This window comes from Herpailurus yagouaroundi, unplaced genomic scaffold, assembly GCF_014898765.1.
Source record: "Herpailurus yagouaroundi ecotype Mexico unplaced genomic scaffold, PumYag 250, whole genome shotgun sequence".
Taxonomy (NCBI): domain Eukaryota; kingdom Metazoa; phylum Chordata; class Mammalia; order Carnivora; family Felidae; genus Herpailurus; species Herpailurus yagouaroundi.
Window position 1 is genome coordinate 9,463,839 of NW_024412467.1, and position 15,120 is coordinate 9,478,958.

Consider the following 15,120-nt stretch of genomic DNA (forward strand, 5'->3'; position numbering starts at 1 on the left):
TCTAAAATACTGGCTGGGCTGGGGGGGTGGGGGTGGGAACCCTGCATTTATAGATGATTGTAAGGATGAGGATATTTTTCTGTCGCTGGCTGGTATTTTATAAAACATGCCACTGTGTTCAGCTTTGCAGAATTATGCCATTAGGAGTTATACCTTCAGATGATAGCTGGCCCCAGGAAAGGGAACTGTGGGCAGAGCATTTGTTGGGAAATGATTTACAAAGGCATGTGAGTTGGTTTGTTCTGAGTTTTAATCTTTCCTTTCAGGAAAGCCTTGACCTTGAAAGGACTTGCAGATCTGCCTGAGCTTGTACTTCGGAAGGGCAAAGTACTGTCGGTCATGAGTGGTAGGTGGTATTTATTTGTGTGTCCAGACACATTCTGGGATTCGACCACTAATGTGGTCCAGAATAATCATCTGTTCACTGGTCATTCAGCAAGCTTGTATGGAGGGCTGGTCCTGTGCCTGGCGCTCCTGTCGGCCCTGGGGAGACAACAGTGAACAAAGCAGACACAAGTCTCAGCCCACATGGACCTTACACTCTAGTTGGGGAGAGACAGGCAAGAAAGCAGATGGGTATCTGTATGTGTATGGTGTGTGTGTGTGTGTGTGTGTGTGTGTGTGTGTGTGTGTTGAAATCATTATGGAGAAGAAGAAAGCTAGAAGCAGGCTAGAGAATTATGAGGGTAGCCAGCCTGTGATTTTCCACCACGGGTTCAGGGAAGAACCTCATTGGTGGGGAGAGGGTGGCCGAGGGGCCCTGACACTGCTGGGGGAGGATCCTTCCGGGCAGAGGAAAGAGACACAACTGGTCTGAGATGGGACCAGGCCTGGGGTGCTGAGGAACTGAGAGGTGCTAGTGAGACTGGAGCAGAGTGAGTGGGGAACGTACTAGAAGATGAGGTACAGAGAGCTTGGTGTAGGGTGGGGGCATCCTTGTATATGGCTTTGTAGGCCATTGTAATGACTTGGGCTTTTATTGGGTGTGAGATGGGAATTCTTGGCAATGTTAATTAGGAAAAGGATGGGGGGGATGTGCCTGGGTGGTCCGGTCTGTTAAGCACCCAACTCGTGATTTCCACTAGGGTCATGATCTCACGGTTCATGAGTTTGAGCCCACCTGGGGCTCTGTGCTGGCAGCATAGAGCCTGCTTGGAATTCTCTGTCACCCTCTCTCTGTCCTACTTGCGTGTTCTCTCTCCCCGAAATAAATACACTTTATTAAAAAAAAAGAAAAGAAAAAGGGTAGGATCTCTTTTATGTTTTAACAGAGTCACGCTGGCTGCTGTCTTCAGAATAGATGGGAAGGAGACAGGGCAGGGGCTGGGGATGAATTGGAAGGTCATGACAGCTGTCCCCGTAAGAGGTGGCTCTGGCTTGGAGAGGGACATGGTACACAGATGGTGAGAAGTGGTCATACTCTGGATATATTCTGAAAGAAGAGCCAACAGGATCTGCAAAATATGGGACAGAAAATGGGAGAGACAGAGAGAAGTCAAGCGTGATGTCAAGGTTTGGGGCCCAAGCCATGGAGGTGGAGATGCCATTCATTGAGAGGCGAAGGACTGTGAGGGAAGCAGAGAGAAGCTCTTATTTGGAACATGTTAAGTTGAGATGCTGATGAGACACTCAGGTGGAGCCTGGTCTTAGAGAAGACATTGGTGTTGGATAGAAGGTCAACAGTCATCTGCATGTAAGTGGTATTTGAAGCCACTGGACTGGATATCACCAACCATGATGTAGGTAAGAAAGAAAAGCCCAAAGGAAAATGTCCTAGGTTGTTTAATGGGAAGGGATCAAGGATACAAGGAAGTCAAGGAACTGAGAAGTCAAGATGTGGGAAGGGTATCCACGCAGATATTGAAATTGCCAAGAATTGGGGCAAAAAGAATGTTGGGAATCCAGGAGTGAAAGAGTCAAGGGATAGACTATCCAAGATTTTGATTATTATGCAATCAAGTAGAATAAGCCAAAATGCTCTAAAACCCAGTAGATATTTAGGGTACTATTGAGAGGCATAATGGCTTCAATTAACTATCCTTCAGCGCCACCTGCTGGACAGAGACCAAAGCAAATGGCTATACGGATGAAGCCTCTAAGGAAAGCCTTCCATGTGATTTTAGTAAGTTTCATGACAGGTGCAGAAAAACGGAAAAGTCCTTCGGGCACTCTGATTAATTAGATAATCACTTTGGCATTTCACCAGAGGTAATAAATTTCACAGAGTTTGGTTTCTGAAATATCTAGAGAAGAGATAAAAGAAAGAGGAAGGTCATAAAAGGGAAGCCCAGACACACAAAGGGATAAAAGAAAAGGAGGCAAGGATGAGACAGAAGTTGTCTATTCTACAATTTGGCCTTTGGGACATGCAGTCGCCATTTTATTTTTTCACGTGTAAATGTATTTCCCCCTACCCCACCCCACCCTAGTTTGTTAACATTTTCTGTAATCAGCAACCCCATTTTAAACATTACTGATGATATACCCACCCTGCCATTGAGTCTAGTACAGGTCCAGGTGAAAAGTAAATGTTTAATATTTGCCAAAGATTGGAGTAAGTAGAACTCAAGAGTGAAGCTAGTTGCCCAGCCATGTGAACATGCTTAACATATTAAGCTGTACACTCAAAAATGTTGAGATAGTAAGGTTTATATTATGTGTGTGTGTTTACCACAATTAAAAATTTAAAAAATTAAGAGCAGTACAAAGGATGCTTGTGCTGATGGAAATATCCTATGTCTTTCCTGTATCAATGTCAATATTGTGGTTGTGCTAGCGTATAACAGTTTTGCAAGATACATCGATACATTTCTTTAGTGTTTAAAATGGTGCTAGCTTGGATTTTTATAATTTTTAGTTGAAAGCATCCTAACTATGAAATGACTTGGCTAGGGGTTTACTCCAGGAGTGGGAGTATTGGTCGGTATTGGCAACGATGCTGGTATAGTTCGTTCCATTAGTAGGGCAGAGGAGAGAAACACCATATCCATTTTGGCATATATTAAAGAGGCATTTGGGAAAAGTCAAACTACATTTGTGAGTGAGAGATTCTCTATCATCAAAGAATAAGAAAAAATGAATACAAAAATACAAGCTCTGTCAGAGGATGCAGAAACATTTGGGGAACAGAGCCACCTAACTGTGTTCATTTCTCTCCCTTTACTCCTACCCTCATGTCTATGGGTTTTCTAAGCCAAACAGCTATTGGAGTCCGTAGCAAGCTGGAGGAAGGCAAGGTCTTAGGTTTTGTTGGACTGTGGCAGAGAGAACTAGAATAGGACTGTCTCTCCCAAGGGCAGGACGATTGCCTGGAGACCAGACATTTGACAGTGGTAGATACTGGGAAGGATGAAGCTTTTGGAGATAAAGGGAGCCAGTTGTGATGATCACCATCTGAGCTAACAAAGCATGCCTGGCTACTAGGGTTCTATAACGTTAAAAAGTTAATAGGATTAACTAATCCCTCTTTGCCCATGAGATTGGTAAGGTACACGGAGACCAGCGTCAGGGAACTCTCCCCCATGTACATACAACATTGGGGGTTGTGGCCTGACTTCTACCCGTGAACTCCCTAGAATGGAAACTGGTTTTCTTCCCTCTTCCTGTCACTGCTGCCTCCCAGGGTATTTAAACAATCTTACCTGGGTGCTCCCATTGGACATCCAACAAGAGTGATGGCAACAACAAATCCCACCTAAGGATGGTCTGCAGTCAAAGACAGAATGACAAGTTGTAACAAATAGAATACATGCCCAAGGAAATGAAGCTGCTGGAGAAGACAGACAACAATTTAGTAGGGGGAAAATAACATCACATTGAGGGAATCATTGGCAACAGGGACAAGAAATGCTGAAGCTAAAACAAAACAAAACAAAACATAATTTAGCAATTAAGCAATTCTAAAGATAAATACAAATTTTCCGTTAAGACCCAAATTAGTGTACTTAAGAAGGCAAGTCCAAGAAATATCTCAATGACAAGGGGGAGGGGGATAGATAGATAGATAGATAGATAGATAGATAGATAGATAGATAAGAGAGTTGGAGGACAGGCCTAAACACCTAATTCTATAATGGAGCTCTAGAAAAAGAGGCAATACTTTAAAAAATAATAAAAGAACATTTCTGTAAGTTAAACAAATATTGGTAGCCTATAGACTGAAAGAGAATACTGATTTCTAGACTGTGTGTATGAAAAAAGACACACACCTAGAAAAATGCCAATAAAATTCCTGAATTCAAAAAAGAAAGAAAATCATAAAATCTTCAGACAAAAAGACAAAATCACTTCCCAAAGGAAAAGAATCAGACTGGCCATGGACTTCTCATATGTCATGCTAGAAAATGAAAGACGGTAGGTTCAGATCTACAGACTTCTCAGAGAAAAGAACTACAAGCCACAATCCTATACCCGGCCAAGATATCCCATTTCACACATCAAAGAAACTTGAAGGTATGCATGAATTCAGAGACTGTATCACTTAAGTGGCCCCAAAGGAGGAATTTTCTCAAGCAAATGTTCTCATCAGATCACAAACCTAAAGAGACATGAAGATAAGGCAAGAAGATGACAGGAAACCATCATGGGCAATGAAACTTGAGATATTTACATCTGTGATATATCTATAGCTGAGAATCTGTATATAAGTATACAGATTCTGTATATTAAATCAAAAGACTAAATTATCTCAAAACACACACACACACACACACACACACACACACACACACACACACAAAACAACCCTGGGAGTTAGAAGGAGTAGTAACTAAAACCATTCTTAGACATTCAGCTTAAGAACAGATGAAGAACGGGGGAGGAGCCAAGATGGCGAAACAGCATGGAAGTTTTTTGTGTGTCTCACATCCATGAAATATAGCCAGACCAACACTAAACCATCCTACACACCTAGAAAGCTGATTGGAGGATTAACACAACAATCTACACCACCTGAACCACAGAATTCAGCAGGTACGTGGTGCAGAGAGGTGAACTTGGGGAGCGAGAAGTCACGGAGGGCAGGGAGCTACTTTTGCAGGCAGAGAGAGGATGGAGCCTCTGGGGGGGGGGTGCGGGTAGAATACGGGAAAAGCACCCCCCCAAAAGCAGATGGAGAGAAAGTGGAAAATTGGAAATAGCCGCAGGGACTAAACTAAAAAGGGAGAAAAGAGAAAGGAGAGGGTCTAAATTCCATTAAGACTGTAAACAAGGAGAGCGCAAAGGCTGCAACTCTGCAGCTCGATACCTGGTGGTGCTCTGGTGGGAAGAGCGAATCCCCAGGAACAGAGTGGGGTCGGGAGGTTCTCAGGCCACACGGGGAAAAGCAGTTCCACTGCTGGAAGGACATTTGGTAGAGACTGTTGAGGTCACCTGGTCCCAGCAGACCCCAGAAAACGGCCACATTCGCTGGTGCTGGAACAAGGTCCTTAAGGGTGAAGCCTGGTGCCAGATGTGTGTTGTGATTTTCCATAATTCCTGAAAAGCTGCAGCTACACTATCTTGCAAACTTTTGCTGGGGCAGGCTGGCACCTGGCCGCAGTCTCGGGGCACCGGCTGCAGCAGGGTCCAGCAAGCGTTCCTGCATGCAGCCAGCATTTGACCATTGCTCGGTGAGACCCTCCCGCAGAGGGGCAGAACGGGTCAAAGCCACAGGCCTTCAGAAGTAAGGGGCCGGGAAAACAGCCCCATCTGAGACAAGACTCGGGAGAGAGGTGCCCGGGGCCTGGTCACGGAGAGTGAGAAAGCGGGGAGTGGATGTGAGCTGAAGACAGAGGACAGGTGCGCGATTGCTGATTGGGGAGAACAGAGTTCCAATACTAGAGACTGGGTAGCTGGGTGGACCCATTTTCACCGCTCCCACCATGCACATACCCACCTATGAGCACCGCAACTATCCGCCCCAGTAGGCTAGTGGTGCCATCTAGTGGAGAATGGAGCCATTACACTGAACCCCGCCCAACTGGGCCAACCTCGCTCTTCAAGAACACGAGTCTCACCGCCAGCTTAGTTTATGGACTATAAAGCGCTACATAATCTGACTTCTAGGGGAAAGCGAAGTAATTTCAGCCCTATTTCAATCTGTTAGCAGGTCCATCTATTCAATTTTCTTTCTTTTTTTCTTTTCTTTTACACTACTTTTCTTTTTCTTGAATACAGAAAGAGAAAAAATTCATTTTTATTTTCAATTTTTATTAAAAATATTTTTATTTAATTTTTTTACTATATTTTTTACTTTTGTGTAATTTTTTTCAAATTCTTACTTCTATCATTTTATTTTAGTCTACTTCAGTGTATTCACCTTTTCAAATGATTTTTTTCTTTTTTCTCATTTTCATTTCTTTTCTTTTGCTTGAATGCAGAAAGAGAAAAACTTCATTTTTACTTTCAATTTCTATTAGAAATATTTTTATTTATTTTTTTCTATATTTTTTGCTTTTATGTAAATTCTTTCAAATTCTATTTTACTTCCATCATTTTATTTTAGTCTTCTACATTGTACTCACTTTTTCAAATTTTCAAGCGATTTCTTTTTTTTCTTTTTTCTTTTTCATTTCTTTTCTTTTTCTGAAAGAGAAAACTTCATTTTTATATTTAATTTTTATTAAAAATATTTTTCTTTAATTTTTTTCTACTATATTCTTTACTTTTGTGTAAATTTTCTCAAATTCTATTTTACTCCCATCATCTCATTGTAGTCTACTTCAGTGTATTCATTTTTTCAAATTCTCAAACAATTTCCTCCCCCCCTTTTTTTCTCTAATCTGTCAAGCCATTTTCAACACCCAGACCAAAAACACACCTAAGATCTAGCATCATTTATTAGATTTGTGTGTTTAATTTTTTAATTTTAATTTTTTAAAATTTTAATTCTTTTTTAATTTTAATTATTCTACCTCATTAACTCCTTTTCTCCCTTCAAAATAACAAAATGAAGGCGTTCACCCCAAAAGAAAGAGCACGAAGAAACGACAGCCAGGGATTTAAGCAACACAGATACAAGCAAGATGTCTGAACCAGAATTTAGAATCACAATAAGAAGAATACTAGCTCGAGTCGAAAATAGATTAGAATCCTTTTCTGCAGAGATAAAAGAAGGAAAAACTCGTCAGGGTGAAATAAAAAATGCTCTAACTGAGCTGCAATCATGGATGGATGCAGTGGCGGCAAGGATGGATGAGGCAGAACAGAGAATCAGCGATAGAGAGGACACACTTATAGAGAATAATGAAGCGGAAAAAAAGAGGGAGATGAAGGCACAAGAGCATAATTTAAGAATTAGAGAAATCAGGGGTGCCTGAATGGCTCAGCCGGTTAAGCGTCCGACTTCAGCCCAGGTCACCATGATCTCATGGTTTGTGAGTTCGAGCCCCGCGTCGGACTCTGTGCTGACAGCTCAGAGCCTGGAGCCTGCTTTGGATGCTGTGTCTCCCTCTCTCTCTGCCCCTCCCCTACTCACACTCTGTCTCTCTGTCAAAAATAAATAAACATTGAAAAAATTTTAAGAATTAGAGAAATCAGTGACTCATTAAAAAGGAACAACATCAGAATCATAGGGGACCCAGAAGATAAAGAGAGAGAAAAAGGGGTAGAAGGGTTATGTGGAAAACTTTCCTAACCTGGGGAAAGACAGAGACATCAAAATCCAGGAAGCACAGAGGACCCCCATTAGATTCAACCAAAACCGACCATCAACAAGGCATATCATAGTCAAATTCACAAAATACTCAAGCAAGGAGAGAATCATGAAAGCAGCAAGGGAAAAAAAGTCCCTAACATACAAGGGAATACAGATCAGGTTTGCAGCAGACCTATCCACAGAAACTTGGCAGGCCAGCAAGGAGTGGCAGGATATATTCAGTGTGCTGAATCAGAAAAATATGCAGCCAAGAATTCTTTATCCAGCAAGTCTGTCATTCAAAATAGAAGGAGAGATAAAGTTTCCCAGACAAACAAAAATTAAAGGAGTTTGTGACCACTAAACCAGCCCTGTTGGGGCGCCTGGGTGGTGCAGTCGGTTAAGCGTCCGACTTCAGCCAGGTCACGATCTCGCGGTCCGTGAGTTCGAGCCCCGCGTCGGGCTCTGGGCTGATGGCTCAGAGCCTGGAGCCTGCTTCCGATTCTGTGTCTCCCTCTCTCTCTGCCCCTCCCCCATTCATGCTCTGTCTCTCTCTGTCCCAAAAATAAATAAACGTTGAAAAAAAAAATTTTTTTAAAGAAATTTTAAGGGGACTCTCTGAGGGGAGAAAAGACTAAAAATATATATATACATACATATATATGCATATATATATACCAAAAGCAACAAAGATTAGAAAGGACCAGAGAACACCACCAGAAACTCCAACTCTACAAGCATCATAATGGCAATAAACTCATATCTTTCAGGACTCACTCTAAACATCAATGGGCTCAATGCTCCAATCAAAAGACATAAGGTAACAGAATGGATAAGAAAACAAGATCCAACTATATGGTGTTTACAAGAGATCACTTTAGACCTAGACACCTTCAGAATGAAAATAAGGGGATGGAGAACCATCTATCATGCTAATGGTCAACAAAAGAAAGCTGGAGTAGCCATAATTATATCAGACTCTAGACTTTAAAATAAAGACTGTATGAAGAGATGCAGAAGGGCATTATATCATACTCAAGGGGTCTATCCACCAAGAAGACGTAACAATTGTAAACACTTACGTGCCATATGTGAGAGCACCCAAATATATAAATCAATTAATCACAAACATAAAGAAACTCATCAATAGTAATGCCATAATAGGAGACTTCAACACCCCACTGACAACAATGGACAGATCATCTAATCAAAAAATCAAAAGGAAACAATGGCTTTGAATGACACACTGGACCAGATGGACTTAACAGATATATTCAGAACATTTCATCCTAAAGCAGTAGAATATACATTCTTCTCCAGTGCACATGGAATGTTCTCCAGGATAGACCATGTACTGGGACACAAATCAGCCCAAAGTAAGTACAAAGAGATCGAGATCATACCATGCATATTTTCAGACCATAACTCTGTGAAACTCGAAATCAACCACAAGAAAAAATTTGGAAAGGTAACAAATACTTGGAGACTGAAGAGCATTCTACTAAAGAATGAATGGGCTAACCAAGAAGTTAAAGAGGAAATTAAAAAAGTATATGGAAGTCAATGAAAATGATAACACCACAACCCAAAACCTCTGGGACACAGCAAAGGCGGTGATAAGAGGAAAGTATATAGCGATCCAGGCCTTCCTAAAAAAGGAAGAAAGATCTCAGATACACAACCTACCCTTATGCCTTAAGGAGCTGAAAAAAGAACAGCAAATAAAACCCCAAACCAGCAGAAGACAGGAAATAATAAAGATTAGAGCAGAAATTAAATGCTTTCAAAACCAAAAAAAAACTGTAGAACAGATTAATGAAACCAGAAGCTGGTTCTTTGAAAGAATTAACAAAATGGATAAACCACTAGCCAGTTTGATCAAAAAGGAAAAGGAAAGGGCGCAAAGACATAAAATCTAGAATGAAAGAGGAGAGATCACAACCAACACAGCAAAAATAAAAACAATAATAAGAGAATATTATGAGCAATTACATGCCAATAAAATGGGCAATCTGGAAGAAATGGACAAATTCCTAGAAACATATACACTACCAAAACTGAAACAGGAAGAAATAGAAAATTTGAACAGACCCATAAGAGTAAGGAAATTGAATTAGTAATCAAAAATCTGCCAAAAAACAAGAGTCCAGAGCCAGATGGCTTTCCAGGGGAATTCTACCAAACATTTAAGGAAGAGTTAACACCTATTCTCTTGAAGATGTTCTAAAATATAGAAGTGGAAGGAAAACTTCCAAACTCTTTCTATGAAGCCAGCATTACCTTGATTCCAAAACCAGACAGAGACCCCACTAAAAAGGAGAACTATAGACCAATTTCCCTGATGAACATGGATGCAAAAATCCTCAACAAGATATTAGCCAACCGGATCCAACAATACATTAAAAAATTATTCACCATGACCAAGTGGGATTTATATCTGGGATGCATGGCTGGTTCAATATCTGCAAAACAATTAATATGATTCATCACATCAATAAAAGAAAGGACAAGAACCATATGATTCTCTCAATAGATGCAGAGAAAGCATTTGACAAAATACAGCATCCTTTCTTGGTAAAAACCCTCAAGAAAGTAGGGATAGAAGGAGCATACCTAGACATCATAAAAGCCATATATGAATGACCCAATGCTAATATCATCCTCAATGGGGAAAAACTGAGACCTTTCCCCCTAAGGTCAGGAACAAAACAGGGATGTCCACTCTCACCACTGTTATTCAACCTAGTATTGGGAGTCTTAGTCTCTGCAATCAGACAATACAAAGAAATAAAAGGCATCCAAATTGGCCAGGAGGAGGTCAAACCTTCACTCCTTGCAAATGACATGATACTCTATATGGAAAACCCAAAAGATTCCACCACCAAACTGCTGGAATTGATTCATGAATTCAGCAAAGTTGCAGGATATAAAATCAACACACAGAAATTGGTTGCATTCCTATACACCAACAATGAAGCGACAGAAAAAGAAATCAAGGAATCGATCCCATTTACAGTTGCACCAAAACCCATAAAATACCTAGGAATAAATCTAATCAAAGAGGTGAAAAATCTATACACTGAAAACTATAGAAAGCTTATGAAAGAAATTGAAGAAGACCCAAAATGATGGAAAAAGATTCCATGCTCCTGGATAGGAAGAACAAATATTGTTAAAATGTCGATACTATCCAAAGCAATCTACATATTCAATGCAATCCCTATCAAAATAACACCAGCATTCCTCACGGAGCTAGAACAAATAATCCTAAAATTTGTATGGAACCAGAAAAGACCTTCTTAGCCAAAGCAATCTTGAAAAAGAAAACCAAACCAGGAGGCATCACAATCCCAGACTTCAAGCTATACTACAAAGCTGTAATCATCAAGACAATATGGTCCTGGCACAAAAACAGACACTCAGATCAATGGAACAGAATAGAGAACCCAGAAATCGACCCACAGACATATGGCCAACTAGTCTTTGACAAAGCAGGAAAGAATATTCAATGGAATAAATACAGTCTCTTTAGCAAGTGGTGCTGGGAAAATGGCAGCGATATGCAGAAGAATGAACCTAGACCACTTTCTTACACCAGACACAAAAATAAACTCAAAATGGATGAAAGACCTCAATGTAAGACAGGAAGCCATCAAAATCCTCGAGGAGGAAGTAGGCAAAAACCTCTTTGATCTTGGCTGCAGCAACTTCTTACTCAACACAAGGCAAGGAAAACAAATGCAAAAATGAACTACTGGAACCTCATCAAAATAAAAATCTTCTGCACAGAAAAGGAAACAATCAGCAAAACTAAAAGGCAATTGACAGAATGGGAGGAGATATTAGAAAATGACATATCAGATAAAGGGTTAGGATCTAAAATCTATAAAGAACTTCTCAAACTCAACACCCAAAAAACAAACAATCCAGTGAAGAAATGGGCAAAAGACATGAATAGACACTTCTCCAAAGAAGACATCCAGATGGCCAACCAGATGAAAAAATGCTCAACATCACTCATCATCAGGGAAATACCACCTCACAGTGGTCAGAGTGGCTAACATTAACAACTCAGGAAACAGCAGTTGCTGGTGAGGATGTGGAGAAATGGGAACCCTCTTGCACTGTTGGTGGGAATGCAAACTGGTGCAGCCACTCTGGGAAACAGTGTGGAGGTTCCTCAAAAAACTAAAACTAAAACTACCCTATGACCCAGCAATTGCACTACTAGGCATTTAGCCAAGGGATACAGGTGTGGTGTTTCGAAGGGACACAGGCACCCCCATGTCTATAGCAGCACTATCAACAATAGCCAAAGTATGGAAAGAGCCCAAATGTCCATCGATGGATGAATGGATAAAGAAGATGTGGTATATATACACAATGGAGTATTGCTTGGCAATCAAAAAGAATGAAATCTTGCCATTTGCAACTATGTGGATGGAACTGGAGGGTGTTCTGCTAAGTGAACTTAGTCAGAGAAAAACAAAAATCATATGGCTTCACTCATATGAGGACTTTAAGAGACAAAACACATGAACATAAGGGAAGGGAAACAAAAATGTAAAAACAGGGAGGGGGACAAAACAGAAGAGACTCATAAATATGGAGAACAAACTGAGGGTTATGGGAGTTGTGGGAGGGGGGATGGGCTAAATGGGTAAGGGGCATTAAGGAATCTACTCCTGAAATCATTGTTGCACCATATGCTAACTGATTTGGATGTAAATTTTAAAAAATAATTAAAAAAAAAGAACAGATGAAGAAAGAGGAGAAGCATATTGAAAAGTATTCACTGATCTTGTTGAGGTGATGTGGGGCTATACTGGAGATGTGGGAGGGCTCAAGCTGGCTGGTTGTTGGGAGGTTCCAGGGGGCACCATGAAGGTCCTGGTGTCCCCCACTGAGCTGGGAATATTGTGCACACCCTGCTATGCCCCTTGAGCATATGAAATAGCAGACTTTTATCGGGCTGAGCAGCATGAAATTGCCAATGAATGGATCATATTTAACCTCTGAGGTTTATATTACAGACAGTGGAATGTAATGTTTCAGCCAAGCCAATACTCCAAGGCCATCTGCCCAGGGCTTCACTTTCTTCCTTTTCACCCTACAGCACGTCACATTGGAGATGTTAGTCTTTCTAGCAACCGATTCGCAGGCCAGCAATTGTTCCCCGTGGGCCGAGGACTCAAGTCCACACGAACTTCTCTACCTTGGATGCTGCAGCTGGCGATCAATTTGATTGTTTTTTCTGGTCCAGATTTCCAGCATGTAAACCGCACAGGTCACAGCAATGTGGAGGGATAAAGGAATAAGTGTCCCTCCTAGGAGAGTTACCCAAATGGTTCCAAGCCATCTGAACTAATCAAGCACTCAGTCAGTGCCACGGTATTTCTGTCCAAATGGCAATTTCCTGCATCGCCAAGTTTTCTGCAATGGGAGACACAAGATGCAAAACAAACATTTCCATGTTATAGAGCTTAGGAGATAAAACTGAAGGCATTCAAGACTAGTTTCATAAACTAGCATTTGTATGTTGACTGCAGAATCATTCATAATAACCTATAAAAGTGAGAAATTGAAACTAACCCAAACCTCCTATAACAGGGATGAATTAATTAATTAATAGCAGTCTCTTCCAGCTTTTTTGGAAATGCAAATCCCCTTAAATATTTTCAGCAAAAATATTTTCAGCAATTTTGAATGGCATGCGAGAATGAACTGATTTTAAATAAAAAAAATATTAAAAAAAGTTTTGATCCTAATTCCTTCAAAATATAATAGATGTAGGGGTGCCTGGGTGGCTCAGTTGGTTAAGTGTCTGACTCTTGATCTCAGCTCAGGTCATTATCTCCTGGTTCGTGAGTCCAAGCACCGCATCGGGCTCTGCACTGACAGTGTGGAGCCTGTTTGGGATTCTTTCTCTCCCTCTCTCTCTGCCCCTCCCCTGCTCCCCTCCCCCCATCAAAAAAAATTAAAAAACTTAAAAAAATAAAATATAATAGATGCAGTCAGGTCTAAAAGATTATTAGTTAATAAAAAATAGTCAATTTGACAGAAAGTCTTAAGAAACAATGCATATATACGGTAAGCAGTTTATTTTAACTTAAAACAGTTACATAAATTTTCATTGAAAATATTTTGGCATAACACCAACAAAGCATGATTGGAATTCTTAACATGAACCACACCTGTCATGCATTATCTAGAGCCAAAGTTTTAGGTGTTTTAATTAGAGGGTGCAATTTGTACATTTTATGAAATGATGTGAGCATAGAACCTTTGAAGTTTTTTTTACAATCTTATCTATTCCTTTACAGACCATTTTTATATTTATTTATTTATTACAGACTATTTTTATTTAAAATAGAGAAGCTATTAAAAATTAAATATAATAACCAGTACAAATGGCATTAATAGGTTTTAGAAGTATCACTGACTTGGTAAGTATTGTTTTCAAGTTTATTTATTTATTTTGAGAGAGAGAGAGAGTACAAGTGGGAGAGGGCCAGAGAAAGAGGGAGAAAGAGAATCCCAAGCAAGCCCCACACTGACAGTGCGCAGCCCCACGTGGGGCTCAAACTCACAAACCGTGAGATCATGACCTGAGCGGAAACCAAGAGCCAGACGCTTCACCGACTGAGCCAGCCAGGCGCCCCTGACTTGTTAAGTATTTAACTCGATGCTAGAGGGTAGGGGTCCTTGAGCCTGCTGGAAAGTGGCCTGAACTGAGTGCCTACAAGGGAGTGAAAGAACAGGGCAGACTTCGGTGAGAATCAGAACTACCTGGAAGGCTTGAGCAAACCCAGAACGTTGGGCCCCACCATCTGATACAGAAGGGCTGGGGTGGGACCTGAGAACTTGCCTTTATTACAAGGTGGGAAGGGGCACACCCTGAAAATTGTCATGCCCAGAATTCGTGATCCCCAAAGACCACCAGGGAGCCGAGTCCGATGCAAAAGCAAAAGAGCCTTTATTCGAGCTAGCTCGAGCTCAGTCCCCTACCTGCACCGACGCAGATACCAGGGAGAGAGAGCGAGTTTCAAAAGCACAAAGGTTTTATAGGGGTCTAGTGGCAGCCGATTGGCTGGGGAAGGGGCGTGGCCTCGGCCGATTGGCTGGGGAAGGGTCAGAGTCCTGTTACGCAGGTCGCTGGGCGGGTTTTGATCAGGAAGTTTGGGTGAGAGGGAGGTTACTCAAGGGGAGGAGGCGTGGTCTAGGTGAAGGACACAGAGCAAGATGGAGTCGGCAGGCAGCGTAGGCCCGCCCTTTCAAAAATCACTTGGCATAAACCAGTCTGGAGGGTTGGTGAACAAATCTCCCTACCGTCTTTCTCCCACTTAGCATGTGAGCATTGCTGTTTGTTTTAAGCAAGGAAAAAGCATGAATTGTTTTCATATGCATTTTAGACGATACACTGTGTTTGCTTTAGGGATTGAGTTGTGTGACACAGAGAGAAAATTTATGTGTTAATTACTAGAAATTCGTAGGAATTGAAGTAC

General features: G+C 41.1%; 1 long non-coding RNA gene across 1 annotated transcript; it reads right to left on the reverse strand.

Annotated features, from left to right (window-relative positions):
• Positions 1-232: 232 nt before the first annotated feature.
• On the reverse strand, positions 233-3,902 carry LOC121020491 (uncharacterized). The gene is made up of 2 exons (XR_005786156.1): positions 3,642-3,902; positions 233-483 (listed from the first exon to the last, which is right to left on the reverse strand). It is a non-coding gene; the product is annotated as an uncharacterized LOC121020491 (long non-coding RNA).
• Between the last annotated feature and the right edge of the window lie 11,218 nt (positions 3,903-15,120).